Genomic DNA, 12,568 nt, shown 5'->3' on the forward strand with positions numbered 1-12,568 from the left:
GGAAGTCTGATTTTAAGGTATCTGTACATTCAATGATTTACTAATAAAACATAACTAATAATGTTATGATAAATAAATTGTGCAACTGATATCTTTGTAGAATCGAACTTAATGTCCACTACATTAATAACTGATTTAAGTCCCTCTTGATTGTCGTTAAATAATTTTAGTGATGTTTGTTAAGGTTTTTCATATGTAATATGTCGAAAAATAGTGATTTATAAAATAAAAAATTAACTATTAACGAAGTAAAATAAAGACTTTCTATGGTCTGACTAAAACAGTGCATGTAACACTTTTTGAGAATACGATGCGTGCGATCGCGGGATTTGTCTCACCCAAAGGTGGGAATACCCACGATAAGTCAAAAATAGAATCATATGAATAAATTTTAAAAAAAGTCAGAGGTGATATCTTTAAAAAAAAAATAAATAATAAAGTATTAAATAAATAATTAAAAAATATAAATAATCTAGAATAAATTTCAAATCAATTAATCGATTTTTTCATTTGCATTAGTTTAAAAATTTCAGTTAAAAAAAAGTGATAATTTGATAAAAATTTTGATTTGATTTAAAAATATTTTGGAAAAAAGAAAAAAAAATCTTAAGAAAAAATCGATCTAACAAAATTTATACACGAACAATTTGAAAGTATGTGGATATGTGCATCGTATGCAATCTTTTTAAAGAATTCTATACTATCATCTTGGAGTATAAAACATTAATCGACTTTTCGTATATCTTTTAGATTTAATCCCCCTAATATTGTCAAGTCAATGATTCTTGAATTTATTCTTTTCTTAAACTGTAAAAGTTGTAAATATGTTTCATGCATACCTTCGAAAAATAAATAAATACAAGCTCTTATTACATTACTATGTTAAATATAAAAAAACAAACCACCTAAAAAAGTTTGTATACATAGAATGAAATTTGAATTAGAAAAAAAATCAACAACTTCTTATTTACTTTTCTAACTAAACAATATGCGTTCGATGCATTGTATATACTCTTCATTAAAACATATCATTATAACATTCCACTTATTCTTCAAATCAATTGCATTCGATGCATTGAATATTGTGAGTTACACTAAATTGAAAACAGAGGAGGATTTAGCAGTAATGCATGTCGAATCAAAATCAGAAAATATAAAAAACGATGATCTGCAAGATTATGCACTGTATAGAAAGGGACTACAGTATTTTGAGCAATAGTTCGAGTAGAAAAAATATTCAATTGAATTATCATAACTTGATTATAAATATTTTCTAAGACTTGAAGATCTTTTGATGTTAAAGATTTACTTAATTTATCAAGCATGTTCTTCATTTCAATAGTTGTTTCGTGTATTTAATTTATTTAGAACAGGAAGAAAATAAGAAATTTGACATCAAACAAATGAAGTTAATCTATCTATAGAAATAAAATAGGCTCAAAATCTTACAATAATATAATAATAATCAATTAAAATCATTACAATAAATGCAAGAAAATAAAATTAACTAAATGAATAATTTAAATTAATATTAATCTAATAAAATAAAGGTATATTCTAACAAAATTCATTTTTGACAAATAATTGAAATATAAACCTATTTTTTTCATTAGGTTCTAGGCAACACAACTCTAAAACTCGAGAAAGTCTGATATTAAAGGTATCTATACGTTTAATGATTTACTAATAAAGAATAAATAATAATGTTATGATAAACAAATTCTACAGCTGATATCTTGTAGAATCGAATTTAATGTCCCCTACATTGATAACTGATTTGAGTCTCTCTTGATGACCTTTAAACAATTTTAGTGATGGTTGTTAAGGTTCTTCATATGTCATATATCGAAAAACTGTGATTTATAAAAATAAAAAATTAACTATTAACGAAGTAAAATAAAGACTTTCTACGGTCTGACTAAAATAGTGCATGTAACACTTTTTGAAAGTACGATGCGTGCGACCGTGGTATTAGTCTCATCCAAAGGTAGGGATATTCACGATAAGTCAAAAATAGAATCATATAAATAAATTTTAAGAAAGGTGAGAAGTGATATCCTTAAATAAAAAAGAGAAATAAATAAAACATTAAATAAATAATTAATAACATAAACAATCTAGAATAAATCCAAATCAATTAATCGATTTTTTCATACGCATTAGTTTAAAATTTTTCAATTTAAAAAAAAAGTTGTAATTTGATAAAATTTTTAATTAGATTAAAAATGTTCTAAGAAAAAAAATCATAAGAAAAAATCGATCTAACAAATTCTTATACTAACAATTTAAAATTTTGTGAACATGTGTATCGTATGCAATTTTTTTAAAGAATTCTATGCTATCATTTTGGAGTATGAATATTAACCGACTTTTCGTATATCTTCTATATTTAATCCCCCAAATATTGTCAAATCGATTATTCTTGAATTTGTTCTTTCTTAAACTTTAAAAGTTGTTCATATGTTTCATGCATACGTTCGAAGAATAAATAAATACATGCTCTTATTACATGACTATATAAAAGAAAAAAAATAAATCAGCTAAAAAAATTTGTATACATAGAATGAAATTTGAATAAAAAAAAAAACCAACAGCTTCTTACTTACTTTTCTCACTAAATACTATACATTCGATGCATTGTGTATATACTCTTCATTATAACATATCATTATATTATTCCACTTATTCTTTAAATCAATTGCATTTAATGCATTGAATATTGTGAGTTCTACTAAATTGAAAACAGAAGAGAATTCAACAGTAGTGCATGTCGAATCAAAATCAAAAAATATAATAAGACGATGATCTACAAGACTATGCATTATATAGAAAGGGACTATAGTATTTTGAGCAATAGTTCGAGTAGAAAAAATGTTCAATTGAATTATAATAGCTTGATTATAAATATTTTTTAAGACTTGAAACACTTTTAGTATTAAAGATTTGCTTAATCTATCAAGTATGTTCTTCATTTCAATAGTTGCCTCCTGTATTTAATTATTAGAACAAAAAGAAAATGAAAAATTTGACAATTAAGCAAATGAAGTTAATCTATCTATACAAATAAAATAGATTCAAAATCTTATAACAATATAGAAATAATAATCAATTAAAATCATTATAATAAATGAAAGAAAATTAAATTAAATAAAGTAACAATTTAAATTAATATTAATCCAACAAATAGAAGTATATTTTAACAAATTTAATTCTTAACAATTAATTGAAATATAAATTTTTTTATTTCTATTAAGTTATAGGCAACACAACTTTAAGACTCGAGGAAGTCTGATCTTAAAGGTATCTGTACGTTCAATGATTTACTAATAAAGCCAAAATAATAATGTGATGAACAACAAATTGTGCAGCTAATATATTTGTAGAATCGAACTTAATGTCCCTTACATTGATAACTGATTTGAGTCTCTCTTGATTGTCGTAAAACAATTTTAGTGATAGTTGTTAATGCTCTTCATATGTTATATATCGAAAAACAGTGATTTATTAAAATAAAAAATTAACTATTAACGAAGTAAACTAAAGATTTTCTACGGTCCGACTAAAACAGTGCATGTAACACTTTTTAAGCGTACGATCCGTGCGACCGTGGATTTATCTTACCCAAAAGTGGGGATACTCACGATAAATCAAAAATAAAATCATATGAATAAATTTTAAGAAAGGTAAGAAATGATATCCTTAAATAAAAAAGAGAAATAAATAAAACATTAAATAAAAAGTTAAAAAACATAAACAATATAAAATAAATTCTAAATCAATTAATCGATTTTTTCAAATGGATTAGTTTAAAAATTTTCAGTTTAAAAAAAAGTGATAATTTGATAAAAATTTTGATTTAATTTAAAAAAATTATTAAAAAAAGAAAAAAACTACTTTAACAAAAAATCGATCTAACAAAATTCTTACACTAACAATTTAAAAGTATATGGACATGTGCATCATATGCAATCTTTTTAAAGAATTCTGTGCTATCATTTTGGAGTATAAAATATTAGTCGACTTTTCGTATATCTTTTAAATTTAATCTCCCAAATATTATCAAGTCGATGATTCTTGATTTGTTCTTTTCTTAAATTTTAAAAGTTGTTCATATGTTTAATGCATACCTTCGAAGAATAAATAAATACATACTCTTATTACATTGCTATGTAAAAGAAAAAAACATAAATCAGCTAAAAAAATTTGTATACATAGAATGAAATTTGAATTAGAAAAAAAAACCAACAGTTTCTTACTTACTTTTCTCACTAAATACTATGCATTCGATGCATTGTATACATACTCTTTATTATAACATATCATTATATCATTTCACTTATTTTTCAAATCAATATATTTAATGCATTGAATATTTTGAGTTCTACTAAATTAAAACAGAAAAGAATTTAGCAGTAGTGTATATCGAATCAAAATCAGAAAATATAATAAGACGATAATCTGCAAGACCATGCACTGTATAAAAAGGGAGTACAGTATTTTGGTTAATAATTCAAGTAGAAAAAATGTCCAATTGAATTATCATAGTTTGATTATAAATCTTTTCTAAGACTTGAAACTCTTTTAGTATTAAAGATTTGCTTAATCTATCAAGCATATTCTTCATTTCAATACTTACCTCCTGTATTTTATTTATTTAGAACAAGAAGAAAATTTGAAATTTGACAATTAAGCAAATGAAGTTAATCTATCTACATAAATAAAATATGATTAAAATCTTACAATAATATAGAAATAATAATCAATTAAAATCATTACACAAAATAAATTTAAAATAAAATTAAATAAAGCAACAATGTAAATTAATATTAATCTAACAAAATAGAGGTATATTCTAACAAAATTCATTCTTAACAACTCTAAGACTCGAGGAAGTCTGATCTTAAAAGTATCTGTATGTTAAATGATTTACTAATAAAGCATAATTAATAATGTTATGATAAACAAATTGTGCAGCTAATATCTTTGTAAAATAGAATTTAATGTCCCCTACATTGATAACTGATTTGAGTCCCTCTTGATTACCGTTAAACAATTTTGTAATAGTTGTTAAGGTCCTTCATATGTCATATGTCGAAAAACAGTGATTTAAAAAATAAAAAATTAACTATTAACGAAGTAGATTAAAACTTTTACGACCGACTAAAATAGTGCATGAACACTTTTTACGAGTACGATGTGTACAACCGTTGGATTAGTCTCACCCAAAGGTAGGAATACCCACGATAAACTAAAAATAAAATCATATAAATAAATTTTAAGAAAGATCAGAGGTGATATCTTTAAATAAAAAAGAGAAATAAATAAGCAATAAATAAATAATTAATAATATAAATAATTTATAATAAATTCCAATCATTAATCGATTTTTTCATGTGCATTACTTTAAAATTTTCCAGTTCAAAAAAAAAGGTGGTAATTTGATAAAAATTTTGATTTGATTTAAAAATATTCTGAGAAAAAGAAAAAGAAAAAACCTCAAGAAAAAATTGATCTAACAAAATTTCTACACGAACAATTTGAAAATATGTGGATATGTGCATCATATGCAATCTTTTTAAAGAATTCTATGCTATCATCTTGGATTATAAAACACTAACCGACTTTTAGATTTAATTCTATTAGTATTGTCAAGTCAATGATTCTTGAATTTGTTCGAAAAATAAATAAATACAAGTTCTTATTACATGGTTATATGAAATAAAAAAAAACAAACCACATAAATAAGTTTGTATAAATAGAATGAAATTTGAATTAGAAAAAAATCAACAGCTTCTTAATTATTTTCTCATTAAATAATATGCATTCGATGAATTGTATATACCTTTATTATAATATATCATTATATCATTCCACTTATTCTTAAAATCAATGCATTCGATACATTAAATATTATGAGTTATACTAAATTGAAAACAAAGGAGGATTCAACATTAGTGTATGTCGAATCAAAATCAGAAAATATAATAAGACGATCTATAAGACCATGCACTATATGAAAAGGGACTATAGTATTTTGAGCAATAGTTCGAGTAGAAAAAATGTTCAATTAAATTATCATAACTTGATTATAAATCTTTTCTAAGATTTGAAGCTCTTTTAATGTTAAAGATTTGCTTAATCTATCAAGCATGTTCTCCATTTCAATAATTACCTTCTGTATTTGATTTATTTAGAACAGAAAGAAAATAAGAAATTTAACAATTAAGCAAATGAAGTTAATATATCTATATAAATAAAATAGGCTTAAAATCTTACAATAATATAGAAATAATAATCAATTAAAATAATAAAATAAATGCAAGGAAACAAAATTAACTAAAGCAAAAATGTAAATTAATATTAATCCAACAAAATAGAGGTATATTCTAATAAAATCATTTTTAACAATTAATAAATCGAAATATAAATCTATTTTTTTTCATTAGATTCAAGCAACACAACTCTAAGACTCGAGGAAGTCTGATCTTAAGAGATCTGTACGTTCAATGATTAACTAATAATGTTATGGTAAACAAATTGTGCAGCTGATATACTCGTAGAATTGAACTTAATGTCCCCTATGTTGATAACTGATTTGAATCCCTCTTGATAGCCGTTAAGTAATTTTACTGATGGTTGTTAAGGCTCTTCATATGTCATATGTCGAAAAATAGTGATTTATTAAAATAAAAAATTAATTATTAACGAAATAAACTAAAGACTTTTTACGACCCGACTAAAACAGTTCATTTAACACTTTTTAAGAGTACGATGCGTGCGACCGTAAGATTAGTCTCACTCAAAAGTAGGATACGCATGATAAACCAAAATAGAATCATATGAATAAATTTTAAGAAATGTAAGAGGTGATATCCTTGAATAAAAAAGAGAATTAAATAAATAATTAAATAACATAAACAATCTAAAATAAATTCCAAATCAATTAATCGATTTTTTCATGCGCATTAGTTTAAAATTTTTCAGTTTAAAAAAAGTGGTAATTTGATAAAAATTTTGATTTGATTTAAAAATGTTCTGAGAAAAAAAAAATTTTAAGAAAAAATCGATTTAACAAAATTCCTACACTAACAATTTGAAAGTATGTGGACATATACATCGTATGTAATCTTTTTAAAGAATCTCTATACTATCATCTTGATGTATGAAATATTAACCGACATTTCGTATATCTTTTTATTTAATCCTCCAAATATTACGAAGTCAATGATTCTTGAATTTATTCTTTTCTTAAACTTTAAAAGTTGTTTATATGTTTCATGCATACCTTCGAAAAATAAATAAATACATGCTCTTATACATAGTTATGTAAAAATAAATAAATAAATCAACTAAAAAATTTGCATACATAGAATGAAATTTGAATTAAAAAAAAAATCAACAGCTTCTTATTTACTTTTCTCACTAAATACTATGCATTTTAATGCATTATATATATACTCTTCATTATAACATATCATTATATATTCTACTTATTCTTCAAATAAATTGTATTCAATGCAATTAATATTGCGAGCTCTACTAAATTGGAAACAGAGAAGGATTTAACAGTAGTGCATGTTGAATCAAAATCAGAAAATATAATAAGACGATGATCTGTAAGACAATGCACTGTATAGAAAGGGAGTACAGTATTTTGAACAATAGTTCAAATAGAAAAAATGTTCAATGAATTATAATAGCTTGATTATAAATTTTTTCTAAAACTTGAAACTCTTTTAGTGTTAAAGATTTACTTAATCTATCTAGCATATTCTCCATTTAACAGTTTTCTCCTGTATTTAATTTATTTAAAATAAGAAAAAAATTAAAAATTGATAATTAAACAAATGAAATTAATCTATTTATACAAATAAAAAAGACTCAAAATCTTAAAATAATATAGAAATAATAATCCATTAAAATCATTACAATAAATCAAGAAATAAAATTAACTAAAGTAACAATGTAAATTAATATTAATCCATCAAAATAGAAGTATATTCTAAAAAAGTTCATTTTTAACACTAAATCGTAATATAAATCTATTTTTTTTATTAGTTTCTAAACAATACAACTCTAAGATTCGAGGAAGTCTGATCTTAAAGGTATCTGTACATTTATAATTTACTAATAAAGCATAACTAATAATGTTATGATAAATAAATTGTGCAACTGATATCTTTGTAGAATAGAACTTGATGTCACCTACATTAATAACTGATTTGAGTCCCTCTTGATAGCCGTTAAACAATTTTAGTGATAGTTGTTAAGGCTCTTCATATGTCATATGTCCAAAAACAGTATTTTATTAAAATAAAAAATTAACTATTAACGAAGTAAATTAAAGACTTTTTCTACGGTTCGACTAAAACAGTGCATGTAACACTTTTTAAGAATACGATGCGTGCGATCGTGGGATTAGTCTCACCCAAAGGTGAGGATACCTACGATAAGCCAAAAATAGAATCATATGAATATATTTTAAGAAAGGTGAGAGGTGATAACCTTGAATAAAAAAGAGAAATAAATAAAGTATTAAATAAATAATTAAAAAACATAAACAATGTATAATAAATTTCAAATCAATTAATCGATTTTTTCATGCTCATTAGTTTAAAATTTTCCAGTTAAAAAAAGTGGTAATTTGACAAAAATTTTGATTTGATTTAAAAATGTTCTGAAAAAAAGAAAAAAACCTTAAGAAAAAATCGATCTAACAAAATTTTACATTAACAATTTGAAAGTATGTGGACATGTGCATCATATGTAATCTTTTTAAAGAATTCTATGATATTATATTGGAGTATGAAATATTAACCGACTTTTCGTATATTTTGTATATTTAATCCCCTTAATATTGCCAAGTCGATGATTTTTGAATTTATTTTTTTTTTAAACTTAAAAGTTGTTCATATGTTTCATACATAACTTCGAAGAATAAATAAATACATGCTCTATTACATTGTTATATGAAAGAAAAAAAATAAATCAGTTAAAAAAGTTTGTATACATAGAATAAAATTTGAATTAGAAAAAAAACAACAGTTTCTTATTTACTTTTTTCTCATAAAATACTTTGTATTCGATACATTTTATATATTCTTCATTATAACATATCATTATATCATTCCATTTATATTCAAATCATTTGCATTCAATGCATTAAATATTATGAGCTCTACTAAATGGAAAACAGAGGAGGATTCAATAGTAATGCATGTCGAATCAAAATCATAAAATATAATAAGACGATGATCTGCAAGATTATGCACTGTATAGAAAGTGACTATAGTATTTTTAGTAATAGTTCGAATAGAAAAAAATGTTTAATTGAATTATTATAGCTTGATTATAAATCTTTTTTAAGACTTGAAACTCTTTTAGTGTTAAAGATTTACTGAATCTATTAAGTATATTCCCCATTTCAATAGTTGTCTCTTTTATTTAATTATGTAGAACAGAAAGAAAATGCGAAATTTGACAATTAAGTAAATGAGTTAATTTATTTATACAAATAACATAGGCTCAAAATCTTACAATAATATAGAAATAATAATCAATTAAACCATTACAATAAATACAAGAAAATAAAATTAATTAAAGCAACAATGTAAATTAATATTAATCCAACAAAATAGAGGTATATTCTAACAAAATTCATTCTTAACAACTAAATCGAAATATAAACCTATTTTTTTCATTAGGTTCCAGGCAACACAACTTTAAGACTCGAGGAAGTCTGATCTTAAAAGTATCTGTACGTTCAATGATTTACTAATAAAGGATAACTAATAATGTTATGAAAAAATAATTGTGCAGCTAATATATTTGTAGAATCAAACTTAATGTCCCTACATTGATAACTGATTTAAGTTCCTCTTGATTGTCGTTAAATAATTTTAGTGATGATTATTAATTCTCTTCATATGTCATATGTCCGAAAAAAGTGATTTATGAAAATAAAAAATTAATTATTAACGAAGTAAAATAAAGACTTTCTACGGTCCGACAAAAATAGTGCATATAACACTTTTTAATAGTACGATGCGTGCGATTGCGAGATTAGCCTTATCCAAAGATGTGAATACCCACGATAAGCCAAAAATAAAATCATATGAATAAATTTTAAGAAAGGTGAGAGGTGATATTTTTGAATAAAAAAGAGAATAAATAAAGCATTAAATAAATAATTAAAAAACATAAACAATATAGAATAAATTTCAAATCAATTAATCGATTTTTTCATATGTATTAGTTTAAAAATTTCCAGTTAAAAAAAAGTGATAATTTGATAAAAATTTTGATTTGATTAAAAATATTTTGAGAAAAAAAAAAACCTTAAGAAAAAATCGATCTAATAAAATTCCTACACGAACAATTTGAAAGTATGTGGACATGTGATCGTATGCAATCTTTTTAAAGAATTCTATACTATCATCTTGGAGTATAAAATATTAATCGACTTTTCGTATATCTTTTATATTTAATCCCTCAAGTATTGTTAAGTCAATAATTCTTGAATTTGTTCTTTTCTTAAACTCTAAAAGTTGTAAATATATTTTATGCATACCTTCGAAGAATAAATAAATACATACTCTTATTACATAGCTATGTGAAATAAAAAAAAACAAACCACTTAACAAACTTTGTATACACAGAATGAAATTTGAATTAGAAAAAAAAAAACCAACAGTTTCTTACTTACTTTTCTCACTAAACAATATGCATTCGATGCATTGTATATACACTCTTCATTATAACATATCATTATATCATTCCACTTATTTTTTAAATCAATTGTTTTCAATGCATTAAATATTGTGAGATATACTAAATTGAAAACAGATGAGGATTCAGCAATAGTGCATGTCGAATCAAAATCAGAAAATATAATAAGACGATGATCTGCAAGACTATGCACTGTATAGAAAGGTACTACAGTATTTTGAGCAATAGTTCGAGTAGAAAAAATGTTCAATTAAAATACCATAATTTGATTATAAATATTTTTCTAAGACTTGAAGCTCTTTTAGTATTAAAGATTTGCTTAATCTATCAAACATGTTTTCCATTTCAATAGTTGCTTCCTGTATTTAATTTATTTAAAAGAGGAAGAAATAAGAAATTTGACAATTAAGCAAATGAAGTTAATTATCTATACAAATAAAATAGGCTCAAAATCTTACAATAATATAGAAATAATAATCAATTAATACAATAAATGCAAGAAAACAAAATTAACTAAAGTAAAAATGTAAATTAATATTAATCTAACAAAATAGAGGTATATTCTAACAAAATTCATTTTTGACAATTAAATCGAAATATAAACTTATTTTTTTTATTCGGTTCCAGACAACACAATTCTAAGACTCGAGGAAGTCTGATCTTGAAGCTATCTGTACATTCAATGATTTACTAATAAAGAATAACTAATAATGTTATGATAAACAAATTGTGCAACTGATATCTTTGTAGAATCGAACTTAATGTCCCCTATATTGATAATTGATTTAATTCCCTCTTTATAACCATTAAGCAATTTTAGTGATGGTTGTTAAGGCTTTTCATATGTCATATAACGAAAAACGATGATTTATGAAAATAAAAAATTAACTATTAACGAAGTAACTAAAGACTTTCTACGGTCCGACTAAAACAGTGCATGCAACACTTTTTAAAAGTACGATGCGTGCGACCATGGTATTAGTTTAACCCAAGGTGAGGATAGTCACGATAAGCCAAAAATAGAATCATATGAATAAATTTTAAGAAAGGTGAGAAGTGATATCCTTAAATAAAAAAAAGAAATAAATAAAGCATTAAATAAATAATTAAAGAACATAAACAATCTAGCATAAATTCCAAATCAATTAATCGATTTTTTCATGCGCATTAATTTAAAAATTTTCAGTTAAAAAAAAGTGCTAATTTGATAAAAATTTTGATTTGATTTAAAAATGTTCTGAGAAAAAAAAATCGATCTAAAAAAATTCCTACACTTACAATTTGAAAGTATATGGACATATGTATCGTATGCAATCTTTTTAAAGAATTCTATGCTATCATCTTGGAGTATGAAACATTAATCGACTTTTCGTATATCTTCCATATTTAATCCCCCTAATATTGCAAAGTCGATGATTCTTGAATTTGTTCTTTTCTTAAACTCTAAAAGTTGTTCATATGTTTCATGCATACCTTCGAAGAATAAATAAATACATGCTTTTATTACATGGTTATGTGAAAGAAAAAAAATAAACCACCTAAAAAAATTTGTAATAATATAATGAAATTTGAATTATAAAAAAAAACCAACAACTTCTTACTTATTTTTCTCATTAAATACTATGCATTTGATACATTGTATATACTCTTCATTATAACATTCCACTTATTCTTCAAATCAATTGCATTCGATGCATTAAATATTGTAAGCACTACTAAATGAAAGCAGAGGAGGATTCACCAGTAGTGCATGTGGAATTAAAATCAGAAAATATAATAATACGATAATCCGCAAGACCATGCACTGCATATAAAGGGACTACAGTATTTTTAACAATAG

Source organism: Akebia trifoliata, unplaced genomic scaffold (assembly GCF_017979445.1).
Source record: "Akebia trifoliata isolate Shusen 1 unplaced genomic scaffold, ASM1797944v1 Contig00759, whole genome shotgun sequence".
Taxonomy (NCBI): Eukaryota; Viridiplantae; Streptophyta; class Magnoliopsida; order Ranunculales; family Lardizabalaceae; genus Akebia; species Akebia trifoliata.